This window comes from Aplidium turbinatum, chromosome 1 (genome assembly GCF_918807975.1).
Source record: "Aplidium turbinatum chromosome 1, kaAplTurb1.1, whole genome shotgun sequence".
NCBI classification, from domain to species: Eukaryota; Metazoa; Chordata; class Ascidiacea; order Aplousobranchia; family Polyclinidae; genus Aplidium; species Aplidium turbinatum.
Genome location: NC_137472.1, coordinates 58988969 through 59000385, shown reverse-complemented (window position 1 = coordinate 59000385; position 11417 = coordinate 58988969).

Here is an 11417-nt window from a genome sequence, read left to right as displayed (position 1 = left end):
CAGGGCTTCATAGAACTGGGGGTCGCGTAACGAACTTCAGGGGTCGCAAAAAGTATACCAATTTGCACAAGGTACTGTAGGCCTATATAAACACTTGGTTTGGTTTGGTTTTGAATCTTTATCTTCGGACTGACAAAGCCTTGATAGGTTATTCCTGGTAGTTTTGCATACTTGTAGAGGCTCTTGACGCAGGGTCGGTTACCGAGATTGGAAGAGTGAAGTTTCCGATAGTTGAAGTCTTGTATTGCCAGGGAATTATTCCATCCATTAGATGCTGCTGAATGGAAAGCAGTCCTGAAATGCGTTGCTCAAGCACAAACCCCGAGAGTCAAACTTGCGCCACGTGAACTTGAGCCGGGCACGTAACCACTGAGCTAACGGGGCGGACTTTAACCACTTCTGTGCAAAATGCTGTGACAGTCATTGACTTTATTAAGAGTCATAGGCTGGCCTATTTTTGAAAATGTAAGAGGTGAAATGGAATTGGAGTTAAAAACTCTTTTACTGCATTGTGAAGTGAGGTGGTATTCAAAAGTCAAAGCTTTAAAATGGCTATACCAAATAACGTTGAAAACCAAAATCATGATTTTTCCAACAGAATAAAATTCAATCTTGGTCCACCATGTTTGCAATGACATCTAGCTTTTGGAATAATGCCAAATGTCAGACTTGCTTGAAAAACTGAACGAATTTAATTTTTCTCTCCTAAGAGAAGACATCAATATTTTGCATTGAAATCTAAAATTGATGCGTTCATCAAAAATTTGAACATCTGGAAACATATATATCATATATTTCAAAATGGTTTATCTGAAATGATCTCTCTTCGCCTACCGTTCCAGCCTAAACAACATTGAAACCGCGTTGAGACCTGCATTAAAGGCATAGTAAATGAAATTTTCAAGCGGGAATTAAACATTAAAATGCGTAAACTGAACATTCAAGAATTGTTGTTCAAGAAAATTAAAGAATTGTTGTTCAAGAAAAGAATTCAAGAAAATTGTTTTCAATGGTGCTGGCAAGGCCCAAAGTTCAATGTTTCATTTATTTTTATTTTTTTTCAAAATGACCAAAAAGTGCAAACACTGCTCGAGAATACGTCACTTTCGACAGCAATAACAAAAGCCACGTTACCACTTCTGATGTTTCAACATCAGATCTGATGTATTGAGCAAACTGTCTGATGTTTTGATGTTGAAATCTGATGTTTTGATGTACATACATACATAGCCTACAGTTAAATCGCCCGCAGTAACAACTATTGCGCGATCAACTGATTGCTAGACTATAGTGACGTAGCCTGTACAGTCGCACGCTTTGCTGCTCACGCCCATTGCCGTTTTGAAAGCTCTGACAAAAGCAGGCACGGAATGCTGATCAGACCGCAATGGGGCAAAATTTTATTGAAAATTGTTTTATGGTAGCATATTAAACACAGGCCATCACACCGAATAAATGTATTTGCTTTTTCGTTTTGTTTCCAGTAGGCTGCCCATAGGCTTTGTTGTTATGGTCAGAAATAAATAAAAACAAATTAAACTGAGAACAGTAATTGTTTTTGATTTTCGTTAGATTTAAGCTGTTCAATAAATATCACAAATGTATATTTCCTCACCCTCTTCCTAAGTCCAACCGTTCTCCTCAACGTGGTGGAGAGGTGGCAACAACATATGTTATATACGTTGGCTAAACGGCTCTGGCATGGGGAAAGACCTGGCAACCTACCCCAGAACTTTTGCCAAAATACTCTATGATGACAAAACAAAAAAGTGGAGACGAAATGGTACCAGAAAGTGGAACCTCCAGGCTGGATGGTACCAATGGGTACCTCTAAATACCCATTGTCAGGCATTGTCAGGCATTGTCAGGCATTGTCGGGCATTGTCAGGCATTGTCAGGCATTGTCAGGCATTGTCAGGCATTGTCAGGCATTGTCAAGCATTGTCGGGCATTGTCGGCTTCTCGGGGGGTTGTGGAGCATTTCTAGGGGTTGTCGAGCATTTTCAGGGGTTGTCAGGCATTGTAGAGTAGCTACTTTCAGGCATTGTTTGGAATTTCCAGGCATTGTTTAGGATTTCCAGGCATTGTCGATCATGATCAGTGGTTGACGGGTTTGTTAGGCATTATAGAACATTTTCAGGCATTGTCGAACATTTTCAGGGGTTGTCGAGCATTTGCAGGGGTTGTCAGGCATTGTAGAGTAGCTACTTTCAGGCATTGTTGGGAATTTCCAGGCATTGTCTAGGATTTCCAGGCATTGTCTAGGATTTCCAGACATTGTCGATCATTATCAGGGTTCGTTAGGCATTGTAGAACATTTTCAGGCATTGTCGAACATTTTCAGGGGTTGTCGAGCATTTGCAGGGGTTGTCAGGCATTGTAGAATAGCTACTTTCAGGCATTGTTGGGAATTTCCAAGCATCGTCTATAGGATTTCCAGGCATTGTCGATCATTATCAGTGGTTGACAGGTTTGTTAGGCATTATAGAACATTTTCAGGCATTGTCGAACATTTTCAGGCATTGCCGAGCATTTTCAGGGGTTGTCAGGCATTGTAGAGTAGCTACTTTCAGGCATTGTTGTGAATTTTCAGGCATTGTCTAGGATTTCCAGGCATTGTCTAGGATTTCCAGGCATTGTCGATCATTATCAGTGGTTGACGGGTTTGTCAGGCATTATAGAACATTTTCAGGCATTGTCGAACATTTTCAGGGGTTGTCGAGCATTTGCAGGGGTTGTCAGGCATTGTAGAATAGCTACTTTCAGGCATTGTTGTGAATTTCCAAGCATTGTTTATAGGATTTCCAGGCATTGTCGATCATTATCAGTGGTTGACGGGTTTGTTAGGCATTATAGAACATTTTCAGGCATTGTCGAACATTTTCAGGGGTTGTGGAGCATTTTCAGGGGTTGTCAGGCATTGTAGAGTAGCTACTTTAGGGCATTGTTGGGAATTTATAAGCATTGTTTAGGATTTTCAGGCATTGTCTAGGATTTCTAGGCATTGTCGATCATTATCAGTGGTTGACGGGTTCGTTAGGCATTATAGAACATTTTCAGGCATTGTCGAACATTTTCAGGGCTTGTCGAGCATTTTCAGGGGTTGTCAGGCATTGTAGAGTAGCTACTTTCAGGCATTGTTGGGAATTTCCAAGCATCGTCTATAGGATTTCCAGGCATTGTCGATCATTATCAGTGGTTGACGGGTTTGTTAGGCATTATAGAACATTTTCAGGCATTGTCGAACATTTTTAGGCATTGCCGAGCATTTTCAGGGGTTGTCAGGCATTGTAGAGTAGCTACTTTCAGGCATTGTTGTGAATTCTCAGGCATTGTCTATAGGATTTCCAGGCATTGTCTAGGATTTCCAGGCATTGTCGATCATTATCAGTGGTTGACGGGTTTGTTAGGCATTATAGAACATTTTCAGGCATTTTCGAACATTTTCAGGGGTTGTCGAGCATTTGCAGGGGTTGTCAGGCATTGTAGAATAGCTACTTTCAGGCATTGTTGTGAATTTCCAAGCATTGTCTATAGGATTTCCAGACATTGTCGATCATTATCAGTGGTTGACGGGTTTGTTAGGCATTATAGAACATTTTCAGGCATTGTTGAACATTTTCAGGCATTGTCGAGCATTTTCAGGGGTTGTCAGGCATTGTAGAGTAGCTACTTTCAGGCATTGTTGTGAATTTTCAGGCATTGTCTAGGATTTCCAGGCATTGTCCATCATTATCAGTGGTTGACGGGTTTGTTAGGCATTATAGAACATTTTTAGGCACTGTCGAGCATTTTCAGGGGTTGTCAGGCATTGTAGAGTAGCTACTTTCAGGCATTGTTGGGAATTTTCAAGCATTGTCTAGGATTTCCAGGCATTGTCTGAATACGCCAGGTTCCGACTCCAAAGCCATTTTTCACACTGCGCATCCACGATTATCGTGTTTTTTATTTCCATTATCTTGAATCGTCATATAATCATAAAAAGCTCTGCATTTTACTTGGTGTTTTGACTAAACATGGGCCAACTCGAGATGCGATTTTTTCAAATTGCGAACTGCAAAATTGGAATAAGAAAGACGTTAGCTTATAAAAGTTAGACTTTCCACTCTATCTTCATTGTGAGATTCAGTTTGTTTTTATTTCTTCGATGCAGCTTGAAATATGAAGATCGCGGGTAGGCTATGCTGTACAGTAGGCCAGGGGTTCCCAATAACCGGGGCGCGACCCAGTATGTCCTTAGCCATAGAATAAACTAATTACAGTTAAACAAGATCAAGCGGCGCTGGTTCGGCTCTCGGGGTGTGTATTTGACTGAGCAACGCATTTCAGTTTAGCTCTCCATTTAGTGGCACCAAGTAGATGGAATAATTCACCAAGAAGAACACAAGAGAAAATACCACTCCGTCAATTTCAGTGACCGGCTGGTTCAAAGCCTCTACAAGTACGCGAAACTGTCAGGATTAAGCTCTCAAAGAAGCTTTCCCAGTCCGAGGATAAAGATCAATCAATCAACTACCCAACAATAAAATTGAAGTATAAGGTGAAATGTGCATTGTATAAGCTATATATGAAAGGTGGGGGCACCTGAAATGGATTTTCGAAATTTTACTTTAAGCTCATACAATATACTACTATACAAACTTTTAACAAATAAATTATTGAAATCCTTCTGTAGTCGAGAAAGAAAATATATTTAAAAAGTACCGGTAACTTTAATTTTAAATCAAAATTTGTCACTCAAACTTCTAAAAATCTATTTTTAATTTGATGATGTTGATCAATTACGAGGTGTGCGACTTCATAAATAAATCATTATTGGGCCTAAAAGTGCATCAAAATGCGATCAAAGCAACGTAAATTTAGTCAAAATTTTCTGGGGAGCAATCCTCACAGACTCCCTGCTAAACTAGCTTCATTTTCCGACCTCAACTGTTACATTGTCTATTATATTTTACAAATCTTGCTCAAAGTGTGTTTAAACCGCAATAAAAAATTGGACCTGGGCTATAGGCCTACGTAGATGTCAAACTTTGTTTTTCCTATCGCCGGTCCGCAAGGCAATTTTTATTTAAAAACGGTTCGTGAGAGCAAAAAGGTTGGGGACCGCTGCAGTAGGCTATTTCGATTATCATGCGTATGGTGCTGATACCATACTCAAGTCCTACTTTGGATGGGGGTGAAATACCACAGGGTGAGAAAAGTCAGCTTCTATCGTAGCCTATAACCAGAAAATACAGTATGGCAGCTCATCTTCGACTATTTAGGGTAGGCCTATAACAATGTAATAATGAAGTAGCCTATGGCAATGCATTAAAACCAATCAATTGAGAATTAAAACAAAGTTCCTCCAACCCAGCCTCTATGCTGGCGATTTTAATTGCCACCACGTTCACTGGGGCTACAACACCACCAACACAGACGGAGAAAGCCTGGCCTCATGGTCAGCCAATAATAACCTCACCCTACTGCACGATCCCAAGGGTGCAGCGAGCTTCTTCTCCGGGCGCTGGAACACTGGTACAAACCCCGACCTGGCTTCGTGAGTGATGACCCCGATAATGGCCAACCGGACAAACGTGTGCTAGAGAAGTTCCCCAAGTCCCAACACCGACCCTCGCTTATCACGGCTCCAACGCTCACAATGCCTGTCCCGAGCAAGCCTGTTAAGCGATGGAACTTCAGAATGGCTAACTGGGAGTACTATAGCCTCCTCACCAACGAAGCCAGGCAGTATCTTCCATCACCACACACCAAGAACGTGGAAGAAGCTTACTAGGACTTTTGTGATGCAATAACATCAGCGGCAAAACACTCTATCCCCCGCGGCCGACGAAAGAACTATATGCCGTGCTGGGACAAGGAGTGCGAAAGCCTCTTCTCCGACTTCCTCCACGCCCCTCAGGGCAATGACACCAACAGTTCAGCCACAGCTCTGTTGGCAAAGCTGGACTCAAAGAGGAAGGAGCGCTGAACAGAAGCCGTTGAATCAATCAACTTCACGCACTCCAGTCGCATAGCATGGAGTACATTGAACAACCTAACTGGCAGATCACATGCCTCTCGTCAACAACGTCCCGTTTCAGCAAATTCCATCGCCTCACAACTTGTGGAGAACGGGAAATACAAACCGAGAGACCGTGAATCAGACAGATTCGTCTTACAAGAAATGACGGACCTCTGGAAGGTAACAACCCCAGACGGAGACAACATCTCGGGTGAGTTCACCACGGACGAATTTTCCGCCGCCCTCCAGCACATAAAGCCAGGTAAAGCCCCGGACCCTGACCACCTATGCCCGGAGTTGATACTCCATGCTGCTGCCTCCTCAAAGTCCTGGTTAAAAGACTTCCTTTCCTGCTGCTTGCGCCGCCTGAGAATTCCCAGGATCTGGAGAAGAGCCCTTGTGGTTGCGGTTCCTAAGCCAAAGAAGCCCCCAGGGGACCCGAAGAGCTACCACCCAATGTCCCTGCTCTGCATCCCCTTCAAGATCCTCGAGAGACTCATCTACGCCCGTGTCGAACCAATAAAAGATCCGCAGCTCCCCCGTGAACAAGCTTGCTTCCGACACGGACGATCAACCGTAGATCAGGTCACACTTATGACCCAAGACATTGAGGACAGCTTCTCGGCTAAGAAGAAGGCTGGCGCCGTGTTGTCAATCTCACGGCTGCCTAATGCCTATGATACTGTATGGCATAGCGGCCGTACTTGCTAGTCGGCCTTATACTTTGCGGCCGTCTGCTCCCTGACAGACACATGGTTCATATGATGATGGAACTTGTGCAAAACCGCAGTTTTACCCTCACAACCGGTAGCGGTCGTCGAAGCAGACTATGCCGACTCAAAATCGACGTCCCACAGGGCTCAGTCTTGGCTCCTGTCCTGTTCAACACATAGCCTACACCTACGACATGCCCCCACCATCTCCACGAAATATGCTTACGCAGACGACCTGGCACTCCTGCACTCAGAGGGAAATTGGCAGTCAGTGGAGAGGAACCTCAGCCAAGACATGCAAACACTATCAGCATACCTCCAGAAATGGAAGCTACAGCTCAGCATGGCTAAGACAGTGTCGGCGGCCTTCCACCTTAACAACTGGGAAGCACAGCGCGAGATAAACAACAACATTGACGGGGAACGCCTTCCCTGTTTGCCGAACCTACTTATCTCGGCATAACCCTGAACAGGTCACTCACGTACGGCCGACACTTGGAGTCATTGCGCAAAAAAATATTTACACGCTTCGCACTTTTGAGGCGATTGGCGGGTTCCTGCTTGGGAGCTGGTGCCAAAACTCTTCGTACAACTACCCTAGCCCTTGTTCATTCCACTGCTGAGTACTGCGCACCAGTCTGGTGCCGTAGTTCTCACACCCACCATATTAATACCGCCATCAACGATGCGCTGCGTACTGTGACTGGATGCCTGCGTCCCACCCCGACAGACTAAGTCTACCTATCCTAGCAGGCATCCAATCTGCTGAGCAACGTCGTAAAGGAGCCACGATTCCTCTCGCTCGCCGCGCTCTGGACCCCGACCATCCCCTCCATCCAACATTCAAGCGACCACCACCTATAAAGCAGCGACTGAAATCAAGACGCCCCTTTGTGCCTGCCGCACAACAACTACTTAAGAACGAAGATGAACTTGGGTTAAGTGGGGAACACTGGACGAACCACATGTGGAACACGGAGTGGCAAAACCATATACCTCCACGCTCCGTGACTTCATACCCGACGGCGATCCCCGTCCACCGGGGATGTCCCTCGCAAGGCTTGCGTGGATCAGACTTAACCGCCTGCGAACTGGCGTCGGCCGCTTTCGTTCGGACATGCACAAGTGGGGCCTGGCTCCTCCATCAGAATGCGAGTGTGGCGCCACAGAACAGACCGCAGACCATGTCATTCACCACTGCCTAATCCACCGGCCTCCACACGGTGCGCATGGCCTAAGGGTCCTGAACGACGAGACTGTTGAGTGGCTGATGACTTCCTGCCCTCCAATCTAGCCTGGAAAGACCTGCTCATACGTCGATGATGATGATGATTCAAACACGATGAATGTCTTTAGCCAATTCACTTTCTAACTTCGCAATTTTTGCAAAAACATTGAAAAAATATCAGGCAGTAGTAGGCTACCATTTTTGGTTACTGTTTAGGTACCACAAATGGGAAGCCTCTGCTCCACATTTTTATTTGAATTTCGTCTGCCGACCGCTCCTGAAGCTGGGAGTTGCTCGCAGATGCCCGAGTGGATGAACTCCCACCGTTACGAGCATGATAGTGTGAACCTCTTCCCCGTCGATGACGGTGAAGGTCCCATTACGGCCCGGGAGGTGGAGGCGGTCCTCCAGTCGCTTGATGTCGGTTCCGCCCCTGGTTCTGACGGATTGTCCTACGGTTTCTGGAAGACCCTGGATCCAAGAGGGGGACTCTTGGCCAGCCTTTTCGAGACCTGCCGGATCAACCGTCGTGTACCGGACCAGTGGAGAACCAGCAGGATCACACTCATATGTAAAGACCCTGAGGGTGACCTGCACGACGTCAGCAACTGGCGGCCCATCTCCATCTGCCGAAACATTTATAAAATCTACGCCGCCGTATTGGCCCGGCGCCTGCAGCGATGGGCGGTGGAGGGGAATGTTATCAGCCGAGAGCAAAAGGGATTCATGCCCACAGAGGGCGTCTATGAGCATGTGTTCATGCTCGACACCATCCTCTCGGATGCACAGTCACGCAAAAGGCCTGTGTCAGTTGCGTTTCTGCACATTCGAAACGCCTTTGGCAGTGTCCGGCACGAATGCATAGCCGAGGTCCTGCGTCATTTCGACGCCCCCACAGACCTTATTGAGTGCATCTCCGACATATACGTCGACAACACCTGCACCGTCCGCTGCGGCAATGGTGAAACCGACCGTATCCCTGTGGGGCGGGGAGTCCGTCAGGGCTTCCCGTTGTCTGGGCTGCTATTCAATTTGGTCATCGAGGTGCTCCTCAGGGGCGTCCGTGACAAAACGGATTGCGGCTACAACCTTCCTGCCAAAGAAGACGACATCAAAGTGCGTTGTATGGCTTATGCGGACGACATCTGTCTCGTTTCTTCCGATCGCGAGCAGATGATCTCTCTTCTATCTGCTACTGAACCCTTCTCTTCCCAGGCCCGGATTTAGGGGGGGGCAGAGGGGGCAGTTGCCCCGGGCCCCCCGACTTTTGAAGGGCCCCCCTATGTGGAAAAAAATGTGATTTTGTGTTATTTTTTCCCTTTTGGCCTTTAAAGTTTCTGCAAAATGCTGTGCAGTACTGGACTGATGCTACTGTAGACGTAGAGATGGTTTTTCGCACCGTAGGCTTGAAAATTTTTTTTGCACGGGGGCCCCCCGATCTAAAAGTGCCCCGGGCCCCCCATCAGCTAAATCCGGCCCTGTCTCTTCCTGGTCCGGGCTACGGTTCAACCCACGCAAGTGTGGCACCCTTTCCTATGGGAAAGTGTCGGCGTCCCGTCTGCGGGTCGACCCGAAACCTTTCTCCCTTGCCGGGGAGAAAATTCGAGTCATCCCCAAAGGCGAGACGTATAAATACCTCGGCGCTCGAACCGGTTACGCCTCGGACGCATCCCTAACCCAACCCTTCATCTCCACTCTGGAGAAGCACATTTCCTTATTGATGAAATCCTTTCTTACCCCAAGCCAGAAACTTCTGGCACTCACTTCCATCATTCTTCCGTCCGCGTCATACCATCTGCGAGTGCGGCGCTTTAGACAGTATGAGCTTCTGAAGCTTGACCGACTGGTTTTGCGGTGTTTGAAGGTGGCGTGGCGTCTTCCCAAGTGGGCCTGCAGCGCGTTCTTTTACTGTAAGCCTGCATTGGGAGGTTTGGGCATCACGAACTTGTGTCGCGAAAGTGACACGCTTTCGCTAGCTCATGCTTTCAAGATGCTGACGTCACCTGACAGCATTGTCTCTGCCGTCGCTCTCGGGCAGCTTAGGCGTCATGCCTGTCTGAGGTTCGGCACTCCAGATCCCACGACTGACCACCTGGCCAGTTATCTGAATAGTGACCCCCCTCCTGACGGCGCCCGTCCTAGACCGTGCCCTACAGGCGAGAGCCTGTGGGGCCGTGTCCCGGCGGCCACCCGTCGCCTGAACGTACGTTGGTCCGCCCGCCCGGATGGCGGCCTTGAGTTGGCCGCGGGGAGCTCCACAATCACCCCTCCTATAAGGAAAAAAGTGGTGCCGACCCTCCATCAACACAATGACTTGTGGTGGAGGAGACAGTGGGAATCCAAACCTGACCAAGGCAAGACGGTCAGTGCCCACTGCCTGTCCGGATTTTCAAATTCCTGGACCCGGCGCCCGGAGCTCCTGGATTACGCGGACCGAGTATTTGCGTACAAAGCTAGATTGAATCTAATGCCACTTGAATCAAAACCAAGCCATGGCCGCCGTTACCTACCTTCCATGTGTCGTGCGTGTGGGAAAGCGGAAGAGACTCTCCCCCACATATTGAATCACTGCCCTACCGTGATGACTGTCATCACGGAACGACACAATTCGGTATTAAGGGAGATCGTGGGGCACGTGCCTGCCGAATGGCAACCCGGGCTTTCCATAGATAGTACGGTTCCACAGCACGTGGAAGCGGGCGGTGCCGATCTGCGTCCTGACATCGTCCTGCAACGCCCTGACGGTGTCACGGTCGTATGTGACGTCACATGTCCGTTCGACAACGGCGCGGATTCTCTTCGAAAAGCCGCCGATAGGAAACACGACAAGTACGGCGAGTTATGTGTCAACATAAAGGAAGACAGGAAGCGCCCTTGCAGGGACGTCCTGTCACTTCCGTTCGTCGTAGGCTCCCTCGGGAGCTATGCCCCGATGAGCTCTCGAGCTCTGACGGCCTTGGGCGTTCCTACTCGTGGGGTAGCAGAGGTGGCTAGAAAAGTGGCTTCCCTCTCAATCAAAGGATCCTTCCGCGTCTGGAAAGCTTGGAACGCCGGGCTCACTTGTGGAGGGGCTACGTCATAGAAAAGACGACATCAGCGATCAGAAACTTATTCCCCAATAACGTTGCAGTAAGTATCCGGGCGCGCAAGACAGCAAACCGTTTAGACGTTATAACCTTATAACAATATTGGCTTAAAATTGATCACCTTATGTCATCACCTTATTTCTATAAACCTGCGCCATTTCTTTTATATTATATGATACTCCAGTCTCTTCAAAAACAACCATTCTAAAGTAAAAAGGAAGGAAATAAAATACCTCATGTACATTGTGACTTGAGACTGGTTTAATAGCAATTAAGCAATTTCAATCCTCACTAGATTCTCTATGTACTAATCAATCAATTGTTTCGAACTGTCATACGCTGCTTTCGCCTTGTAACGCTGTTCTTGCCCGCTCGGATCAACATCG